Source organism: Stenella coeruleoalba (genome assembly GCF_951394435.1).
Source record: "Stenella coeruleoalba genome assembly, chromosome: 1".
Classification (NCBI taxonomy): Eukaryota; Metazoa; Chordata; class Mammalia; order Artiodactyla; family Delphinidae; genus Stenella; species Stenella coeruleoalba.
Window position 1 is genome coordinate 2,807,501 of NC_137169.1, and position 22,191 is coordinate 2,829,691.

Here is a 22,191-nt window from a genome sequence, read left to right on the forward strand (position 1 = left end):
CTGTTCTCGACCCCTGCCCTACAAGCTTCCATGTGGCTGTTCATCTGTATTCTTTATAATAAACTTGTAAATGTATGTAAGTATTTCTTGGAGTTCTGTGAGCTACCCAAACAAATTAATTGAACCCCAAGAAGGGTCATGGGGACCTCCAGTTTATAGCCAGTTGGTCAACTTGGACATATGATTGGCAGTGGGGGCGTCTTGGGAGCCTGTGCCCATCATCTGTGGGATCTGACGCCATCTCCAGGTGGATAATGTCAGAATTGAATTAAATTTGTAGGACACCCAGTTGGTGTCTGCTGGAAATGGGGATTTGCTTGGTGACACACACTGGAGCAGCATACCCTGAGTTTTAACAGGATGCCCTACTGCCTGGCAAGAGGCTCTATTCCCAGCCTCCCTTACAGCTAGACTTGGCCACTGGACGAAATTGTCGCCATGGGAAAGTGACCAGCAGTCAGGAAGGCAAATCCATGGCATTTGCTTTAAAGGAAGTTGCTTGCCCTCTTCTTGCTTCCTCCCTTCCTCTTCCCATTGGCTGGATCATGATGAGTGGATGGTGGGCAAGCTTAAGCCACGCAGGGGACAATTCCCAAGGGATTATTGAGAACGAGGATGAAGAGACCCCAATCCCTGAATAAGCTTCTAGAACAAGGCTGCCTAACTATGATGGCTAGGTGAGAAAAAAGCAGACATTTATTTTGTTGAAGCCATTGCAGTTTGGGGTCTGCTTGTTGGAATAGCTGAACCCATTTTAAAGATGAAATAACTGAGGCTTGGCCAAGAACCCACAGCTAATAAGGTTTGGGACAGAGATTAAGCCGAAACAGTCAGACTTCAGAGTCTGCCCTCTTGGGGTTTCCTTAAACGAAGGCCCTAAACCCTCTAATATAAACGCGTCATGCCTCCCAGAGAAATTAGTGAAAGAATGGGTCAGAGTCTAACGATTTTAGAACAATTATTCTGGAAATATCAGTGAAACCTCCTTGGGAGATAGAAGCACAGTCAGATGGTTTGACAGAAAGAAAAAGGACAAGACTTGTAGTCAGTGTGAGTTCTGGTGGCACTACCTACTTGGGGACATTATTGAGTTCCTCAGAACATCCTGGGTTTCCTCTTCTTTAAAAAAGATGACAATGACACCAGTTCATAACTCTGAAGATTAAGTAAAATAATGTGGCTAAAAGGTTTATAACAAAAGCTGACCTAGAGAAATAATTCAATAAATGGTGCTTTTCTTTTCACAAGTATGACTTTTCCATCAAACGAGCTGCCTGTCCCTGGGTGCTCCCCAGGAAACAAACCCACTTCCTGCACCTACCAAGGACGGGTCTTGGAGACTGGTGCCCTGACCCCAACAGCCCTGCACTTGAGAAGGCTTGAGGTCCTAGCTGGCCAAGACGCATGATTCTCAGGGTGGGAATCACGGAGCTCCTGCTCGAGGTTCTTTCTCCAAGCCCTGGACACAGCCAGTCAGAGATGGGCAGAGCTCATGAACCAGGGCTGTGTTGCCTGCCTGCAGCTTTCACCCTCTGAGAGAGGTTCCACTGCCCTTGAATTCCCATCTCATCCCACCAGTCCTCAGACCCAGCAGGAAATAAAGAGGGTGCACTGTCAAGACCCCACCAGCCAGCCTGGTCCAGACTCATCCTTGGGTCCTATGCCCTCAGGATACTCAGACACACTCAGGAATTAGATGCGGAGCGATGAGGGGTGAGGGGGAGAGGAGAAGGCCAGGGAGGAGGCCATCCTCTTGCCTTGTCACTATTTATTATCTGGTATAAAACAGGAAATGTACACTCTGCTAGCAGTTCGATTTAATTAAATGCTTAAGAAAAATGAAACTGAGGACAGGACAGTTTAAAGAACAATTTTGGAGATGATTGGGTGACAGGAATTACCTTTAGCCATTCATCAGGCAACCTGGATGCAGGGGCAGGGGCTGCATGGCCCGGGGAGTGAGGGGGGGCAGGCAAAGCTGGCCCAGCTGAGCCCAGGCCAGGTGGTTCTCAGGATGTGTAGGATGGGAACCAGACGTCGGTAAGCTCGAAGGCATGTTCCCAGGGAGGGCAGAACATTCCAGAGGGCAGGAACAGATGCCAGACAGTTCTTTGCTGAGAGCTAACCCTGAGTCAGCTGCCCCGAAGGAGGAAGGACCTGGTGGGAGGGGGCTGTGAGCGTGGGGCCCAGGACAGTGGGTGCAGCTGGGCGGGCTGACCCACAAGGGTTTGCGAAGTTGCTTGAGACCTGGAAAAAGGTGAATGGCTCCAAAATGTGCCAAGAAAACTGTACAGTCCATATGAACGATACTTTAAAAGCCAAAATTGAATATTTTCCCCCCAGAAAATGTGCAAAGCAAACTGTGGCAGGGATGAGTTGGGAGGTGACTGGGGACCGTACATCTGATGTCTCACATTGGACCTGGAGGGAGAAGGAGGGCTCCAGGCTGGAAGCGGCTCTGGGCTCCAGTCAAGAGATTTGGCTCCTGACGTTTGTTCAGTAAGAGTCGTAGTGAAATAATTCAATATTTCGGACCCACAGCATCCTCATCTGCAGAATGAGGGTGGTGAAGATGGTGAGGATGTTTACGAGCTGAAATGGGCAGACTTGAATTCTGTGTAAGGTCCGTGGGGCCCCAGAGCCCTCAGAGCTGCACCCAGGCATCTCTGCCCACAGGGACTTTCCAGTTTCCCTCCCATCTCCTCCTGGACACCTTCTGAAAATGATGTCCTTTGATGGTTGGGGCACCCCCAAACCCAAATGTAAAAGGACAGATGGTCCACTAGGGGCTTCATCAAGTACCTTCCATGGCCACGACATGAAAATAAAACATCAGCTGGAGAGAAAGTCTGGTTCTTGTTCCATTAGGAAGGTGAGGCCCAAGAAACAGCTACTGAAGGGCCGCAGAAAGAAAGCAGAGGTGGCTGCTCCAGGGAGGGGTGCGGGGGCCACTGGTCAGGCTGCAGGCGAGGGCAGGACAGCTCCTGCAGCCTGGAGGGGCTCCCGACTGAACAAACATTGTCAGGCCAGCCTAGGACAGCCTTGCATGAATCTGGGAGGAAGAAAGTTCCTCCCGCCCCCCTGAGTTGGCTTCATTATCCTCACGTCATCATCCATTGACCCCTTCCTGATGAGGGCTGATGGCGAAGCTGTTGCCCGCGCTCCCAGGACAGCCCACAGTCCAGGGATTAGTGTCCGGGGCCCCAGGGACCTGACCGTGCAGCTCCCCGCTCTCACCAGATGTACCCCCTCCCCACCCGCTAGTCCCCTATCAGGTGGACCAGCCTCACCCCACTCACTCCTCAACCTAGAAGATTTCGCTTCCCCATCAGCTCACAAATTATTTAAATAAGCCACTCGCATCCTGCTGGTTCCCTCTGCTCTCGAGTGCATCCCCGAGGGTCCCCGTGTAAGGCAGGGTCCTCTCTCTCAGGCCACAAGGACCTGTGACTAACAGGTTGCTGCCCATCTCATCTGTCCAGTGTCTGGCATCTCCTACTCTTTTGGGGAGGGAATCCTTCCCTCATCAATGGGGTGAACAGGAGGTGATCAGAACAAGTGCTTGGGAGGAAAGTCTGCAGAGGGAAATAAAAAAAAAACTGATAGTGAGATCACTCCCCTGCCCTGCTTTCTCCAAGGACAGGGAACAAGAAAGGTAGAGGGAACCAAGGTTTCCCCACTGAGTGAGTCCAGGATCCCTCACCCTCTGCATTGTCAAGGTCTGGTCTGGCTTCTCTTTCCCTGAGGTTTTGAGGGCAGAGACTGGGTTCTGCATCCTCACTCCTAGCACGGGGTCTGGTCAGGACTGCTTGCTGAATTAGCAAAATAATGTGACTGGGGAGGAGTTGTCTGACCCCAATCTAAGTGCCGGTGGATTACACCCATGACTCTGGTCTCTGGAAGAAGTTTGACATCACTGAAAAAAAATAACAACAATAGAAAAGACCAGAAGGGTGTTTTTCCCCCAGCTCATTGTTATGTTTTGCAAACACACACACACAGTAAAAATAATTGAATATACTCTATGCCCCTGGGAGCACAGCCTACACAGAGGAAGGGGAGACGGGAGTTTGGTTACTTAAGTGCTGTGGGCTCCAAGGCGAGGAGACAGGTTGGTCACGTGGGCAGGGAAGAGGGTCTCCATGCCTCAGTCCTTGGACTCAGGCTGCCTGAAACAACAGCTGAGGTAGGGGCAGGAGGCATCTTTCAGGAGAGCAGGCTTAGGTTTCCTGCTCAGCAACAGCCTACTGTTCCCTTCTAAAAGCAAGGAACATATGGAAGGAAAACAGGGAAAAATACCTGAGCTTCATTGTTCTCACCTTCGGGGCAAAGGAAAGATGCAGGGTGGTTCGTGACCTAACACAGCTTGGGAATTTCCTGTGAATCTCTTGCTTGGTTGTTGACGAGACACCATTACCAACATGGACTATTTTGATGATAGAATCTAAACAGTGCCTGTCTTTGAGCACATTCAGAATAAAATCAACCAGCAATTCCGCTCGTACGGATCTGCCCAAGAGAAATGAAGATGTACAGCCATGCAGAAACGTGTGTGAATGTTCACAGCAGTGCTATTCAAGATCGCCCAAAGGAGAAAACAGACCAAATGTCCATCAGCAAGGGAATGGATAAACAAAGTGTGATATATATATATATATATCGTGGAATAATATTCAAACAGAGAAAGGAATTTTGATACATGCTGCAACAGGGATGGACCTTAAAAACTTTATGCTGAGCACAAGAAACCAGGCACAAAGACCACGTGGTACAGGATTCCATTTATACAAAACGTCAAGAACAGGCAAATCTATGCAGATCAAACAGAGATGAGTGGTTGTCCATGGCTAGATGGGGTGTGGAGCATCGGGGAGTGAGAGTTCAGGGGTGCAGTGTTTCTTTTGGAGGTGATGAAAATGTTCTAAAATGGATGGTGGGGATGGTTGCCCAGCTCTGTGAATGTACTAAACATCATTAATTGTGCATTTTAAATGGTGAATTGTATGGTGTGGGAGCATTAGTTCAATAAAATGCTTAAAATCTAAAAAGAGAGAAGGAAATCAAGGTCTCCCAAATTCCCTGTTGCGTCTCCACATCCCCAGTCATGTGCTGGGAAGGACAGGGGTCCTGCTTTTCCGAGGTGGCTGGTGCCCCCTATATGGCCACTTCCCCCCACCCCGCTGCCTGCTCGACGTCCATCTTCCCATTCTTGCTGATTAACAGCCCGTGATCTGCCCGGGGTGGTCACATACCCAGGCATGCGCACTCCTGTGCTACAGACCCTCTGGCAGACCTTGGTCCAGGTGACTCCTTCTGGCCGATGAGAAAGAAGCTGCTGGTGTGCAGGTGGGTCCTTTCCCAAGTGAGGAGACCCCAATATGGAGAAGGGCATGGCTCTTCTGCTTTAAAAAAAATTACTATTATTATTTATTTTATTGAAGTATAATTGATTTACAATGTTGTGTTAATTTCTGCTGTACAGCAAAGTGATTAAGCTATACATATATACATTCTTTTTCATATTCTTTTCCATTATGGTTTATCACAGGATATTGAATATAGTTCCCCGTGCTATACAGTAGAATCTTGTTGTTTATCCATATATATATATATAATGTTTTGCATCTGCTAATCCCAAGCTCCCATTCCATCCCTCCCCCAGCCCCTCTCTCCCTTGGCAGCCACAAGTCTATTCTCTATGTCTGTGAGTCTGTTTCTGTTTTGTAGATGAATTCATTTACGTTATATTTTAGATTCCACATATAAGTGATATGGTATAGTATTTTTCTTTTTCTTTCCAACTTACCTCACCTAGTATGATGATATCTAGGTCCATCCATGTTGCTGCAAATGGCATGATTTCATTCTTTTTATGGCTGAGTAATATTCCATTGTATATATGTACCACATCTTTATCTATCCCTCTGTCAATGGACATTTAGATTGCTTCCATGTCCTGGCTATTGTAAATAGTGCTGCAATGAGCATTGGGGTGCATGTGTATTTTCAAATTATAGTTTGGTCTGGAAATATGCTCAGGAGTGGGATTGCAGGATTATATGGCAACTCTATTTTTAATTTTTTGAGGAAACTCCATACTGTTTTCCATAGCGACTGCACCAATTTACATTTCCACCAACAGTGCAGGAGGGCTCCCTTTTCTCCACACCCTCTCTAGCACTTATTTGTAGACGTTTTGATGATGGTCATTCTGACGGGTGTGAGGTGGTGCCTCATTGTGGTTTCGATTGGCACTTCTCTAACGATTAACAATGATGAGCATCTTTTCAGGTGCCTATTGGCCATCTGTGTTTCTTCTTTGGAGAAATGTCTTAAAATTATTTTTAATTGAATCAATGTGACATGTAACATTGTGTAAGGTGCACAACATGTCATTTTACTATATTTATATACTGTGATATAATTACCAATATAGCAAGATTTATCGTGTTACATGATTACAGTACAATATTATTGTTTGTAGCCATTATACTGTGTACTAGATCTCTATGGCTTTTTTTTTATTACACATTACAAGTTTGTGCCCTTAAACAACATCAGTCTTATCAACCACCCTCCCGCATCCCCCATCCCGTGGTGACCACCTTGCACTCTCTGTTTTTTTTGGGTTTTTTTTACAGGTTTGCCTTTTTTAGATTCCACATATAAGTGATATCATATGTGTTTGTCTTTCCTTGTCTGACTAATCTCACTCAGCATAACGTGCTCAAGTCCATCCACGTTGTGGAAAGATTTGCTCCTTTCTAATGGCTGAATAATATTCCATTGTGTATACATACTACATCTTTTTTATCCATTCATCCGTTGATGGGCATTTGTGTTGTTTCCATACCTTGGCTATTGTGAATAAACATGAGAGTGCAGATAGGTCATCAAAATCCTGTTTTTATTTCTTTGAGTATATAGTGGGAAATGCGATTGCTGGATTGGATAGTGGATCTATTTATAATGTTTTGAGGAACTTCCATACCGTTCTACATAGTGGTTGGACCAATGTACATTCCCACCAACAGTGCAGGAGGGTTCCCTTTTCTCCACATCCTACCAGCACCTGCTCGCTCTCGTCTTCTTGACAATGGCCGTCCTGACAGGTGTGAGGTAATAACTCACTGTGGTTTGGACTTGCATTCCCTTGATGGTTGATGGCGTTGAGCATCTTGTCATGTGCCTCTTGCCCATTTTGATGTGCTCTTCTGCTTTTTTTTTCTGCACAAAATGTGGACCCAATGCTGACTTTCTTCCCACTGCCCATGACTGAAATAATTCAAATGCTAACCCATCCACTCTGTGTTTGTAGAGGTGGGTTCCTCATGGTGAGTTGAAGGGAGGTTTCTGGAAACCAGGAACACTGGTTCTCTGCTCAGACCCCAACACCCCTCCACACAGGGTCCTTGATGAGGAAACAAGCATTTGTGAGGACAGTGGCCTAGGACAGCACAGGGGATGGGTCCCATCTGTCACTCTGCACGCCTAGGCCTGGCCTTAGAGAGCCCCTCCCCTACTCCTCTCAACACCCCACTAACCTGTTCTGTCTGTGGTGCCAAATAGAGGGAAGAAGCAGAGGAGTGCTGGTTAACAGACCACAGAGCCGCTGGGGAAAGAACGTGAGGGGCATGGCCGGTGTCCTGCTTTGGCTGCCCAGGGGCGGTGAGCAGAGAAAGACAGACTGGCCCAGCTCCTGACTCCCAGGGGAAGGGGGAGATCAGAGAGCCCCACCAGAGGGCTCCCTTTCAATGCATGCTGAGTCCATCTCCAGGAACGGCCCTTCCCTGGAAACCCTGGCCAGGGACCCCCATCTGGGAGGGTTTTGGAGGAAGGCACCTCAGCTTCCTTCCCAATTCCCTCCCTGGAGGAGATGCTGCAGAGACCTCAGTGGGCCAACAATGCTGGCATCCCTCCTGGACCTGTCTCATCACTGTGAAAGGAGACTTGAGGATGGGGAGTCTTAGATCCCAGCCCTTTCTGGGCTGTATCCCTGCCCTAGGGTCTTGGGTAGCTTCAGGGCCAAGAGTGAGTGACTCAAACCGAAGTGACAGGCATTCTCCCTGGGGCAGAGATCTAAGGTTGCAGCTCATGGTCCTTCCTCTGTGTTAATATCTGCAGCTCACCAGGCCTTGGTGGTCTCAGGTGATGCCCAGGATGTGGTCAAGAGTAGAGAGGTGTGTCTTTGGGAGTTGGTGCTTTGCTTGAATTTGCAATGACATTAGAAACCCATAGGAGGAAGGTTCCTTTTCCCCCTACATTGATGTCCTAACCCCCAGAAGCTTAGAATGTCCTGTATTTGGGGATAGGGCTTTTAAAGATGGAATTAAGTTTAAAAAAGGTCATGAGGGTGGGCCCTAATCCAATAAGATGTTGTATCTTTATAAGAAGGGGAGATCAGTACACAGACACACTCACAGGGATGACCACGTGAGGACACAAGGAGAAGATGGCCGTCTACACCTCTCTACACTGAGGAGAGAGGCCTCAGGAGAAACCAGCCCTGCAGACACCCTGATCTCGGATCCCAGCCTCCAGGACTGGGAGAGAATAAATACTGTTGTTTAAGCTGCCTGGTCTCTGGTGCTTTGCTCTGGTTCCCGAGCTGATTAATGCAGGGTGTAGACAGAGGCTCTAAGACTCTGAAGGTAAAGTGAATCCACCCCACAGAGGCAGAGGTGCCCATGGACTTGGGGCTCTGACAGGGAACTCAGAGGGGAGGGGGTGCAGAGAAATAGGACTCGAGTCACCACCTCCGTCTGGGAGCCCACAGCACCGTCCAGGGCCGTTCGCTTTGCTTCCTGTAGGTCTAGGAAATTTGGAATCACTTGTCAGAGTCCCGCAGAGCAGCCCCAGTGTTTGCATTTGGCTGATGTCTGATGATTGACATGAATGCGGCAGCACACCTGAGCCCAGATCCTGGAGGCCCCGATGGAATTGTTGAGTCCCAAATCTGTGGACAATCTAGGGGAGGGGGAGGGGCAAAGGAGAGAGATGGACCATCAATCGTTTGGGGCACAGGGGGTGGAGAGGCTACAGTGTTGATCACCAAATATCATTACATTAATCTGTGACATGGTTTTCAACTCCATCAAAGAGCTGGCGGAAGGAGGGGAGAAAATAAAGAAGAGAAATTGTGGGACACAGAGCAAATCTGCTTTCATGACACCATGTTTCTGATTATAGACATAATAGACAATTACTTCAGAAAACTTGGGAAATCCTGTGAGCATCAGGGGTGGAGGTCAAGCTTCTCATAACCCACCGGAGACACCGACGTGGTGCTGGGTGTGATATTCAGTAGAGACGGTTCGTGTACGTTCTTGTCACTAAAAATCTCTATCTTGATACAAAAATTCCTCCCCACACCGTGTCTGCAGCTACACAATGATGCACACTGTGAATGAGCCACACTCAACGTTTCCTCTATTTATAGGATCGAGGTTGCTCCTTATTTTATGTAACCGTGCCATCCACGGGTTTATGCTCGAAACTGTATTTGCATCTCTGATCGTTTCAGCAGGCGAGTTCCCAGCATGGGGTTCGCTGAGAGATGAACAGTCTGGGACTCTGGACTCAGGGTCAGATCACTTATCACTTAGCAGAAAGGAGAGTGGATTTGCCTCCAGCCACACAGGGGAGGCCGGTCCTGCTGAGACTCAGAGCACTCATTTCTGAAACCCAAGCAAAATGAAGTAAATATTGGTTCAATAATTTCATGATAGTTCCTAAAACAATTATTAATATCTGTAATGTTATGAAGAGCCAGTGTTAGGAATCTCATCACTACACCTCAGCTGGGCATAATGACCTCTGCAGGTCATGGGAAGGAAGCGATCTGCCGTCTGGTCTTCCTCCTGGCTGGTCACCCCTATGCCTGACATTTGACCCCCTCAGCTCCCACCTGGACACAGCTCCTTTACCCACCGGTCCCTGATTTGCTTGAGCAAAGGTGTAGTACGTGGTCCTCCTGCACAGTGTGTCCACGGCCCCACAGTGGGTCACATAGTGGCATCATGTGTGTGTCACCAATCGCTGCAGGCACCTCTGCTGGCTGTCCTGCTCTCGGCCATTCGTGACTTGGGCACATGGGAAGGGAACAGAGCACCTGATTTCTGGTGAACTTCAGTATGAGTTTTCTAGGGATGCTGTAACAAAGTACCATAAACTGAGAGCTTAAAGGACAGGAATTTATTCTCTCACAGTTCTGGAGGTCAGAAGACTGAAATCCAGGTGTGGGCAGGGCTGTGCTCCCTCCAAAGGCTCTAGGGGAGGACCCTTCCTGTCTCCTCCAGCTTCTGATGGCTGCAGGCATTCCTGGTGCTCCTCGGTTTGTAGATGTCACTCCAGTTTCTGCCTCTGTCATCACATGGGCATCTTCCCTGTGTGTGTGTCTTGTCTCTTCTTAGAAGGATCAGACGTTGAATTTGGGCTCACCCTAATCCTGTATGACCTCATCTTAACTTGACTGCATCTGCAAAGATCCCTATATCCAAATCAGGTCACATTCACAGGTACTGGGAGTTAGGATTGTAAGCAGCCCCCAAACCTAACAGGTTATAGATTTCACCAAGCTATATTTTAATTTCACCTTTACACCAGGTGCTCCATGCTTCACTAACCTCCAGCCCTTGCATACCTTTCAAATCTTTTGATCACTCAATGCCTTGCCTAACCTGTTGATTCTTTTCTTAGATGAAAGAAGTATGGATGAAGAATAAGTAATTAATGGACGGCTAGACCTTTTCCCCAGCCTCCCCTTCAGTAATCCTACGAGCAAATGGCATGAACAAGATAGCATCTAAAGAAAGATCACAAGGAGTCGGCAAGACTGTCCGCAGTGAAAGACGATGAAGACTCTGACCCCCTCCCCAGATAATTAACCGTGACTAGCTTCCCCTTTCTCCCTTTAAAAGCTCTCATGGTCAAGCAGAATCTTCGGAGTTTGTTCTTAGACACAAGTCCACCTTCTCCCCAGGTTGCTGGCTTCCTGATTAAAGCGAACTTTCCTTTTCCAACCAACACTTGTCTCTTGAGTATTGGCTTTTGAGCAGTGAGCTGCTGAACCTGAGTTCAGTAACAGAACTTCACCATAGCTTCTGGGGGACACAAGTCAACCCATAAAACCTGCCAGGTGACCTCACCAGCACTCTGGAGTAAGAACTCACCTTGCTCCACAGCCTAGATTTCCACTCAGCTCATATATTCTGGCTAGAAAATCACACCACTGGCATCTGGAGCACGGGAGCACGGCAGGAATTGGGGAAATCCATATTATTACTTTGCCAGACAGGCATGAGGCTCTGCCTATATTTGAATACAATTCCAGTTAGGCTACCACATGTCTTCGGGAAGGTGTCCTTGGGGAAGGTCCGTTCTAATGAGTAGATAAGAATGATGTGTAATAAACATATGAATTATGAGAATGTAATTGATGCTCTGGAAGGAAAGGGACTTCTTCCCCTTAATGTGGAGCTACATAAATCTTGTTCAGCACATTCACTAGTTTGGAGGGAGTTTGTCTTAGGCTAAGCAAGGGAGCTCTCAGCCTTGGCCCTGCACGCATGAGCAGACATTACCAACCCGGCAGGTCCAGACTCCTGCATCGCAACAATTCCGGCCTAAAAGCTCCACTCTGTACATCCTCCCTCCCACCGAATCCACCCACAGAATTAAGGAGGGGGCGTTTATCAGAGTAAGGATGAATGCCAGTCACCAGCCTCGGTGCAGAGAGAAGGAAGCTCTACGCCTGTCCCCCACCTGCCCCCAAATAAGAACAAACCTCACAGAGGATCCCCGTTTTACTTGGACTTCACTGCGGGCTGTTATCATCACCAGCCTCACTTACACTGACTGTGCATTTGGGGAATCGAAGGTGTTACCTGCATGGGCGGTTGTCTTTTGTGAAACCAAGGATGCTCGGGCAGGCAGGCAGGTGGGCGTGGGGATGAGAATGGATGGTCCCAGGCCTGTCATTTCTCCTTGAACAGCCTCGGTCCCAGGTTGAGTGCAAGTTACCAAACATGCGTTGCTGCGGACGCTGGAGGTTGAAGCCATTTGCAGCATGTTTAATTTACCTCCAGAGAGGCCAATTTATAATTCAAATATTGCTGCCCTAAATTACACACACGCTTTGAGCTGAGTGGAGATGGAGAGATTTGGGTCCTTTAAAGAAAACCCATAAAGCCCCCACTTCTCTCCCATTCTAGGGAGTTCTGCTCTCTTGAGCAACTTTTCAGCTCCCTGAGAATAGCATGTTTTGAGCAAAAACAGACAGTAAAACTGAAAGAAGAAAATTAAATATGAAAATTTAATTAAATCCCCCTTTGATCATTCTCTCTAGAACCAGCGCAGGGGCTGTTGCCATTCAGACACAAATAAGATAACCTCTCAGGCTAATTAGGATAAGGGACGGGCTTGGAGCAGGAGGGATGTCAATCTCGTGGCCACACACCCGTTCAGGTGGGCCGCGGTGAGGAGAGTGACGCCACAGGCTTTAGTTGGGTGCCATTTCTCTATTGTCCAGCGTCGTCCATCTATAAAGGGTCCTTTGCACTTCCTGGAAGGTCTCCCATTTCTTGGGCAGCTCCCCAGAGTGGGCCGTGGGCTGTCTATGGGGCAAAAGGCCCAGGAGCTACACTGAGAGTTTCGGTCCTTATTTTCCAGGCCTGTGGGGGGAATGTTACCTTTTAAACCAGCTCCATACATCCCACTCTAGGCCCCTGCGTTCCTGCATTGTGACAAAAACACAAGTGAAAGAACAATGAGTGAGTCACATGGGACCCAGGAGCCTCATTGTCTGCTTAGGGACATGGACATGGCCCCTGCATGCTGCCCCCCACCTTCTACCCTAAGACTGAGTCACTTTCTCAATTAGATGGAGCTCAGGCCAGTTTAGAGGGTGGATACATGTGCACACATGCATGTGCACACAGATACACATGCATGCACACACAGAGACACACATATGTATATGGAAACACATGCACACACACAAACACATGTACATACACAGACATACAAACACACAGCCACATATGCACACAGATACACATATGCATATGGAAACACATGCATGCTCAAACAGATGTGTACACATGTATCCACAGAGACATACACGGACACACAACCACACATGCATACGTACATACACACATATGCACACAGACACATACATAAAGATACACACACACACACACACACACACACACACACACACACACACGGAGGGATTCAGTGCCCACAGGGTATCTTTAGAAAAGTGCTACCCACATTTCTGGTTTGTGTGCTGTGATGAATTTAGAAGTCTGAAGTGAGCCCTACATTTTGGGAAATATGCTAACTTAACAAACTTTGCTTAGGAGCAAAAAGGCCCCCAAGGGGGAGATACAGGAGAACAAGAAAGCTGGGTTCAGGTTTAAGTGCAGGAGAACATCCCTGACTCAGGCTGCAGTGGTGCAGAATTGGTGATGGTATAATTTATGGGGTGATCAAAGTCTTTCCTGGAACGATTTAGGAGGAAGTGTTTTGCTAAGCAAACTATGTTGCAAAGGATTTCAGGGACCTTGTTTAAAATATTAAGAGAATCAGTTGTTTCCCAGTGTTTCGGAAGCATCATTTGCATACAATTAATATAATATTACAAATTATTTTCAATGATTGCTTCAGGGCCTTGTGTCCCCTAACAATTTTATTGGACAACATTTTTGTTAGATTGGTTTATAAGAAATTATGTAATTAGTTTTTTTTAAAAAGTCTTGAAAATCTACTTTTTATCTAATCCCAATTGGTCTTCTTGCTTCGTGGACCCAAGGGAAGAGAAGTGGTCCAGTTTTCCCTCCCTGCTCCAAACCGCCCTGGAACCCGTGGCTTAAACATGCCCATCATCGGATGAATGGATAAAGAAGATGTGGCACATATATACAATGGAATATTACTCAGCCATAAAAAGAGACGAAATTGAACTATTTGTAATGAGGTGGATAGACCTAGAGTCTGTCATACAGAGTGAAGTAAGTCAGAAAGAGAGAGACAAATACCGTATGCTAACACATATATATGGAATTTAAAAAAAAAATGTCATGAAAAACCTAGGGGTGAAAGACACCTAGGAATAAAGACACAGACTTACTAGAGAATGGACTTGAGGCTATGGGGAGGGGGAAGGGTAAACGGTGACAAAGCGATAAAGAGGCATGGACATATATACAGTACCAAACGTAAGGTAGTTAGCTAGTGGGAAGCAGCCGCATAGCACAGGGAGATCAGCTCGGTGCTTTGTGACCGCCTGGAGGGGTGGGATAGGGAGGGTGGGAGGGAGGGAGACGCAAGCGGGAAGAGATATGGGAATATATGTATATATATAACTGATTCATTTTGTTGTGAAGCTGAAACTAACATACCATTGTAAAGCAATTATACTCCAATAAAGATGTTAAAAAAAAAAAAAAACCATCAAAAATGTAACCCTCCTCCTGATTCTCTGAGCAGACTCAGCAGTTTGTTGGCTGGTTTGCCTGGGATCCTTGTGAGGGCGGGGCTCACTCTTGGGTCCCCTGGGGCCAGGCTCAGCTGGGACACGATTGCATGTGTCCTTTCACCCCAGGCTTCGTCCTGGCAGGTTGTGCTCAGGAAACATTTCAAGAGGGTGACAGTGGAAGCTGCAAAGCACTTGAGTGTCAAGGCCTCCATTACCAGTCCACTTGGCTGGGTCACGGAGTGTCCAGATAGCTGGTAAAGCACTATTCCTGGTTGTGTCTGGGGGGGTGTTTCTGGGTGAGGCCAGCATTTGGATTAGTGAACTGAGTAGAGCAGACGGCACTCCCCGATGTGAGGGGCCTCGTCTGATCCACTGAGGACTTGAATAGAGCAAAAGTGGAGGGAGTTTGATTCTGTCTCTCTGCCTGACGGCTGAGCTGGGACCTGGGTCTCCAGCCCTTGGACTGGAACCACTGCACTGGGGCTCCCACTTCTCAGGCCTCCAGGCTCAGACTAGAACTTGCACTGTTGGTTCTCCTGATTCTCTGGTTTTCAGATGCGGACTGGACTTAAGTGTCAGCTCTCTGGTTCTTGGGCTTCTGAAACTGAACTGGAAATACACCACCGGCTTTCTTGGGTCTCCAGCTTGTAGATGACAGAACTTAGGACTTCTCAGCCTCCACAATCATGTAAGCCAATTCCTCATAACACATCTCTTTGTGTCTATCTCTCTACCCACCTACCTGTCTCCTGTTGCTTCTGTTTCTTTGGAGAACTCTGGCTAATATGGCTCCTAAACTCATGCCTGTTATTTCCACCGCATTCCATTGGGTAAAGAAAGTCACAAGCCCCCTCCTCCCACTGGCCCCCAACCCAATACAAGGGGAGGGAAAATAGACTCCAACTTTTTTTTTTATTTTAAAATTAAAAGTTTATTTTATTCTATTTTTTGGTTATTTATCATTTTTTAAAACTATTTTATTCAAGTACAGTTGATTTACAATGTTGAGTTAATTTCTGTCATACAGCAAAGTGATTCAGTTATGCATATATACACACATTCTTTTTCATGTTCTTTTCCATTATGGTTTATCACAGGTTATTAAATATAGTTCCCTGCGCTATACAGTAGGACCTTGTTGTTTATTTCTCCTGCATATTATAGTTTGCATGTGCTGATCCCAAACTCCCAGTCCGTCCCTCCCCCACCCCCTGCCCCCTTGGCAATAAGTCTGTTCTTCATGAAATAGAGTCCAACCCTTGGAGGAGTGGCAAAGAATTTGTGGTCTTATTTCATCTACTACAAAATATTACTAAAGATTGTTGATTTCTGGGGGGCAGGGAGTGTAAGAGAATCAGGTGTTCACTTCCTTTCTCTGGAAGGTAGAAAAGATATTTAAGGAAATTTCCCGGGTATATCTTCAAGAGCGGCACAGAGAAGAGAGTCTGGATAAGTTCCCCTAGCAAGCCAGAATGTGGAGATTTGAAACAAAGATTCAAATGAAATCATTTAAAGGAAAACATTAGGGCTTTCTGCATGAAAGGACCCTACATGTCAGTTCTTACCCCAAATCCCCTCTCTGAATAGTGTCAAGTGAGCACAGAGGACGGATACTCTGAGTATTTTGTGACATTATTCTTAGCCACACACTTGGAACTGTCCCCCTGACATTCCTTCCTGAGTCACTGATCGCCATGAAAGTTTGCTAAGACCCTAAGTGGGCTCAGACACTGCGTTAGTTTGCCGCAACAAAGTGCCACATACGGGTGGCTTAAACAGTCGGAATTTATTTTCTCACAATCACAGAGGCTGGAACTCCTAGATCCAGGTGTGGGCAGAGTCGGTTCCTCCTGAGGCCTCTCTCCTTGGTGTGTGGAGGGCTGCCTTCTCCCTGTATCCTCAAATAGTAGTCCCTTTGGGTGTGATTGTGTCCTGATCTCCTCTTCCTATAAGGACACCGGTCAGATTGGATTAGGGCCCAACTACATGACCTCATTTGAGCTTAATCGTCTCTGTAAAGATCCTATCTCTAAACACGGCCACATTGTGAGGTCCTGGGGCTTTACCATATGAATTTGGGGGGAAGGACGGGACACCATTTAGCTCACAACAGACACCACCGTCACCTTTGCTGGAAATAATAAATTAGTAAACATGGCATTTTTTCTTTCCTTAGAGTAGAAAGTATACTCCCAGTCTGGGGGCAGGCCCGTAGGCATGAGGCAGGTGGATTCACACCACGCCTAGTGTTGCCAATGTAGGCGCTGTAACAACAGCTAGGTTTCTGGTTGACAAGCAAAGGACTCCTACCTGCAATTTTTGGTTTGTACAAAAGTTGTTCTTTTTAAAATTTTAACTTCGGATGGCTTCATCAAAGGAACGACATTGACATGCATGCATTTAACTTGGAAAAACTTAAAAGAACTTTGTTAAATGTCAAAACGGCATGTACGAGCACCAAAGCTAACAAATGGAGGATTGTTTTCTCTTTTTCCCTCTTGAATCTGGTGCTCGGCGCCTTCACTCACACACTTTCATCCTCCATATCAATGACACCCCAGAGCGGCAGAACCCTTTACAAACATTAATTAATTCTCCCAATCCTCCTGTGAGGTGTGTGTGGGGGTCATTCATTCCTCTCTTTTAAAGAGGAGACTTGAAGCCAAGAGGTTAAATGAATCACCCAGATGAAAGTCATCGGAGAGAGTTAGGAAATTGAGTTGGGTTCAAAATGGGGTCTGGAAAATTCATTATATGTTCTAAGAAGCACAAGTCCTAGTCCAAAGTGAACTGTTCATTGAAGCAGTCAGGTAGAACAAACAGAGCTTATGAGATTTGGAGATAAAATGGATTTGGGGTCTGAATAATGGGAAGGAGTCGAAAAGACAATCTAGTCAACAACCAGCCCCCACCTCTAAGGGCCATCCGGCTGGAAAAGACACAAACTTATTCCACTCATGATTTAGACACTCCATTCAAGGTGGTGATGCTGTCTGTGGTGTTGAAATGGAAAGAGGGGTGGGCAGAGTTTTGAGGGTTCAGTGTAGGTTTGGTTCAGACCCCAGGTTCTCTGTGGATGAAGGGGGAGGATCTCACAGGAAGAACAGCTGCTTCCCCCATGCGGCTATGTGTCACGTGACAACTGTAAAGCCTCTGCTTACGGTCCAAGCAGACTCCACCTCCACCTGAGGACCAGCCACGCCACATCCTCCTCCAGACAGAAGCCCTTCTGAGAGGCACCTGGATTCTCACACGGGAGCAAAAGCCTAACTCAAAGTGGCTTAAGGGAAAAAAAGTCAGTCCCAGCAGTGCTGGCTTCGAGGCGTGGTGATAGCACCAGAACACTGGCCTAGCTCAGCTCGGCCTCGTTCTGTCCTGGCTCTCCTCTCAGGCAAACTTTTCCCTTGTAGATGTCCAATGTCTGCTGCTTCTCCAGAGCTTTCTAGCCTTCTGCAGAGGCATTTTAGTACAAAAGTGAAGAGCAGGAGTACTGGCCCCAAACTGAAAACTGTGTGACTGTGGACAAGTCATTTGACCTCTCTGTGCCTCAGTTTCCTCATCAGTACCAGGGGATGATGAGACACTCTTCCTCATAGCATGGTTGGGAGCATTAAGTGAGTTCAGGTCCATACTTAGTGTGGTGGTTAGCTCTACTCTAGAGAGTACTCAGCTATCATCAGCTATTGTTGTCACTGTTGATGCCACTGGTTGATTCATCAGAACTAGAAGTGCACTGGCCAGTAAGAGATGGCAGGGATCAAAGGTGAAGCTCAAGTATTGTTCTGGCACAGAATGAACAGTATCAGCTTGAAAGCGCTGAGGATGTGGGTCCCGAGGCAGGCTGTCTACCATCAGAGTGGTCCACATCTTCCTTTGCCTCAGTGTCTCCATCTGCTAAATGAAAATAATCAAACCGACTTTGTTAGCAGACTGAGAAGATTTAGCAAGTTACCCCATCTGGAAAGTTTAGAACTTCATCTATGACAAAATTCCAACAGTTTTCCTGATCGCAATTTTCAGGCTTTTTGTATGTGCACATTTGTGTGTGACTGGAAGAAACTGGTCATACTGCTCTTGTTACGTTCATCTTCACATTCCTGGCTGTGGACCTCCTAGGAGCCCAGTCCTGTGCTGAATGCTGAGCCCACGAGGAAGGAGGTAAAAGGCACTCTCCGTGACCTCCAGAATGAGCACAGTTACAAAGGCTGAGCGTGTACTGCACGCCAGGCACCATCCTAAGTTCTTTACGTCAATGACTTTTCATCTCTTGGATCATGGCTTTTATTTCCAGCAATTCCATTTGCATCTTTCTTACAGTCTTCCTCTCTCTGCTGAAATTCCCCATCTGTTCATGCACCTTGTCTATTTCTCCATTAGGTCTTTTAATATATTAAGTATAGTTATTTTAAAGGTCCTGTCTGACAGTCCCAAAACACAGGTCATCTTTGGTTATGGTTCTGTTGACTCCTTTATCTCTTGACAATGGGGTGTTCTCTTCTTCCTTTTTTTGTGTCTCATAATTTTTAAATTAAATGTCAGACATGCTGTGTACAGGAACAGTAGAGACTGAAATGAATATTATTTTATTCCCAGAAGTAGGATTTTTTTTTGTCAGGTCATTAGTATGAGGGATTGAGGCAACCCTGTCAGGAGTTGAGCTGGGTTTGGGTTTTGTTGTTGTTAGGGTCACCTTCAGTGAACCAGAGACCTCAAATGCCTCCATCATGTGCTACTCTTACCTTGTGCTCCATCTCAGCCTCTAGCAGTCCCTGCTTGCCTGTATTATAGAGAGGTCCCTTCCCCTGCTCTGGATCCTCCCCCATTCTGTTGCTTTTTATTTATGTAATTGATGATGTGGGCTTGGGGTGTTTTTTCTTCTGCAGCTCCAGCCTTGGTCTTAAGCAGGCACTGTGAGCCTGGGGTGGGGGTTCCCATGGGTCCTGTTCCTCCTGACTCCATAGCATATCCTCTGCCTTCTATCTGTGGGGGGGTCTTGGATGGGAGAGCATCTCCCATCTCTCCTCCAGAGATAGCAGAGTTCTGCTTTAGATCAGTTCAGGATCCTGTGTCCAGCCCAGTGTCTCTCCTGCCTCTCTCCCATGGATGGATGGCTTTGTTTCTCCTCTACCTTCTGTACTGGTCTACTTTTTCCTGGGACTGGGGTGGAGGTTTCTGTCCCTCCCCTGGAAGGTCAGGGCTTTGCCTCATAATGGATGTGAAGTGAATTGGATGCCTGGGTACTACCAGGGGAGGTGGCCCTCCAGGTTTCTCACCCTGACCCAGCTGTTTTCTTGTGACTTCCCCAGTGGAAAACCATGGAAAAGAGCTTGTGAGTGATTATGGACACCCCCTGTGTCTGGGGTCCCTGAGATTCTACACTGTCATCCTAAGTCATACTCAGTTTTAAGAATTTATTCACACTTTAGATATTTTCCTCCCACTCACTTATATGCTGCCCGTTTTGTCCTTCTACATGTTGCCAAGGTAAAACACTTCCTGGATCCCACTTCTCCTCGGAGGGGCTTGTTACGCTTTGCTATTCAGTTCACCTGGATGCCTTGGCACCTCAGCTGTCTCATGAGCTCAAGAAAGGCTATGGTTTTATTAGATTATCCAGCTCTTCCTGCTTTTTAGGGTGAAGACAAAGCTTTCATGCAGGTTTCTCTTTCCTGATCTAAAGCATGGCTTTTCACAGGTGAATACTTGCAATCTTCTAAACAAGTCTATGAGGTAGGGATTCTTATTACCCCCATTTTACAGATGGAGAAACTGAGGCACAGACAAGTTCAATCACTTGCCCAAGGTAGCCAGGGTCTGATGAGGGAGAACTCAGGCAGGCTGGTTCCAGGAGGAACAAACACATTGCTACCATCATGTCACACTGCCTCTTCAGAACCATGCAAACCAGCCAGGGAGGCTTAACTAAAAAAACTGTTTAAGGGTCAAGCTCTAAAATGTGGTTATAGACATGGTACTAATGCAGCTCAAGGGAAGGGTCAACTCATCCACCAAAACACATGTGTTCATGTCGATATGGATTTGAGCTGGGCAAGGGGTTAAGATACCAGCCTTGGAGCCCATCAGCCCTTCGTTGGAGTCCCATCGCCACGTCTTCATAGCTGTGTAACTCTGGGCAAGTGTCACTTCTCAGACAAACCTGGAGAACAAGAAGGACCCAACAGGTGGTATGGTTATGCTTGTTGTAACTGTTATTCGTGTCTGCCTCTGCATGTGCACAATAGGTTATCATCCTCTAAGCCATAAATATAATGTGCTTAAATACTCTTCAGATGGAACAGATCCTCCAGATGTAACAGGTCCACTCCAACAATGCCTAAATCTGCTTTGCTGATAGCCACGGATGACTGTGCTGAACTCTTCATTCAACTATTATTTTTTGAGCACCTGCGATGCACCTAGAACTACAGAGGCCTGGGGGTATAACAGTGAAAACGGCAGAAGGAAATAGACAATAAACAGATCAACACATAGCTGAGACAACTTATAAAATAACAAAAGTTACTAAGAATATAGAAGAGAGTACCATAGATTGAATGTTTGTATTCCCCCAAAATTTATATGTTAAATTCTAACCCTCATTGTGATGGCATTAGGAGATGGTGCCTTTGGGAGGTGATTAGGTCATGAGGGTGGAGCCCTCATGGGTGGAATTAGTGCCCTTACAAAAAAGACCCCAGAGAGCTCCCTGGCCCCTTCCACCACGTGAAGACACGGGAGAAGACAGTCATCTATGAACCAGGAAGCTGGGCCTCACCAGACATCACATCTGCCAGTATGTTCATCTCAGACTTGCAGCCTCCAGACAAATGTCTGTTGCTTACACCAAGCCACCCAGTCTCCGGTACCTGTTATAGCAGCCTGAATGGACAAATACAGAGTGTAAGGTGATGAAGAGGGCCTGAGGTTGGTGCTGGGGAGGAGGCACCTCTTTGCACGGGGAAGTCAGAGAAGCCCATCTAAGGAGACTGTTGAGCTCAGATGGGCACCTCCACTCTCTCAGCCACACTGACTTTATGCTATTTCTCAAACACCCCAGGTTCATTCTTGCCACATGACCTTTACACTCCTATTCCCTCTGTGTGGGTTTCTGGGTCCCAGCACTGCTGCATGGTCGCCTCCTTTTTGTCACTCAGGGCTTGACGTTGTCTCCTCAGGAAGCTTTCCCTGACCTCCCAATCCAATCATCTTTCTCCACATCCTGGTGCCCTCGTCACCTCTTCTGTTTTATTCCTTTACAGCACTTCTCACTACCTGCATCTGTATTGCTTGTGGATTCTTTTACTTATTTTCCATCTGTCCCCCTAGAATTTGTCACATGAGAGAAGAATCTCTTCTCTCCTTTTACCACTGGATGCAGAGTTGAGCTTGGTTGGTCCCACACTGGAGATGCTCCATAGATCCCGGGTGTACAACACCCCACATGTGCAGGATTGCTGGTGGGCATTGCTCACAGAGGCTTAACCCAAGAGGATCTGCTTCTAAGGCTTAGGGTGGGGGCAGCAATTGGACAGGTGGGGGAACATCAGACCACCAGTCATGTTCTTCCTCTGCTGTGGGTGACCCCAAGCTCAATGTGAGCTGGCAGAGATAATGCTCTGAGGAGCTGCCGTGAAAATTGACACAAAGCCAAAATCACAAGGATGAGCAGAAAGCCAGACCTCAAAGGTTGTGCTACCCAACCTTCCAGC